Raw genomic sequence first — 1,060 nt, 5'->3', positions numbered from 1 at the left:
GCGGGAGACTCGAGTAAGCCCGCAGTCGAAAAAGGTCGAGAGAAGTTCGGCAGCATTCTCGATCCCCTCCTGGGCACAAGCATGCCCATACTCCGCCCCGAGTACGCAGGCAGAGAAGTTTGGACTGCGGGGTTCGGTGGGGTTCTCCATCGGGAAGATTCTGCAACTACGCCCCCCTCAATGCTTCGAAGGCCCAGGTACTGATGGAGGTCAGGGAGCAGCTCCCTAGGCCAGAGAGGATGCGCACACACCCCGGGAAGCACAACCCCAACAAGTTCTGTCTCTATCACCGCGACCACGGCCATGACACGGAGGAATGCATCCAGCTCTGAGACGAGATCGAGGAGCTCATCCGGCGAGGTCGACTCGATAGATTCATCTGACGTCGGCCTGAGGGTAGAGAAGATCGGCCAAGGGCCCTGCCGCAGCCTGAACTGCCAAGAAGGGAGGAGCAGCCCGGAGATCGACCTCCAATCGAACCATCGACTCCATCACCGGAGGGCCTCAAGGAGGAGCAGACCTTCCACGATCATGGAACTCAGAAAACCTGTAAATGTATCGCTTACGACTTTGCCCTGAATCTAAATTTCTTTCGACTTCGCATGCTCCTCCCATTTGAAATGGATTTGTTACGACTGGGGATAACCCCTTCAAACAATTAAGACAAGGTTGTGTTAGGGATGGGAGGAGAACCTCATCCTAACATAACTAAAATGAAAGTCCAATTATCTTGGATCAGATTGGGGGAGAGGCCTCACAACGCCCTAATGCGCCCCCACAGTCATGTCAGGAACAGGAGGAGAACCTCGTCCTGACATGAGCAAAGTCAAAGGCCCCGTTCTTTTAGACTGGATGGGGGGAGAGGCCTTACAATGCCCTAATGTGCCCCCACAGCCATGTCAGGAACAGGAGGAGAACCTCATCCTGACATGAGCAAAGTCAAAGGCCTGGTTCTTTTAGACCGGATGGGGGGAGAGGCCTTACAACGCCCTAATGTGCCCCCACAGCCATGTCAGGAATAGGAGGAGAACCTCATCCTGACATGAGCAAAGTCAAAGGC

This window comes from Elaeis guineensis, chromosome 8, assembly GCF_000442705.2.
Source record: "Elaeis guineensis isolate ETL-2024a chromosome 8, EG11, whole genome shotgun sequence".
Classification (NCBI taxonomy): domain Eukaryota; kingdom Viridiplantae; phylum Streptophyta; class Magnoliopsida; order Arecales; family Arecaceae; genus Elaeis; species Elaeis guineensis.
The sequence above is the reverse complement of the archived record's forward strand: the minus strand, read 5'-3'. Positions refer to the sequence as shown.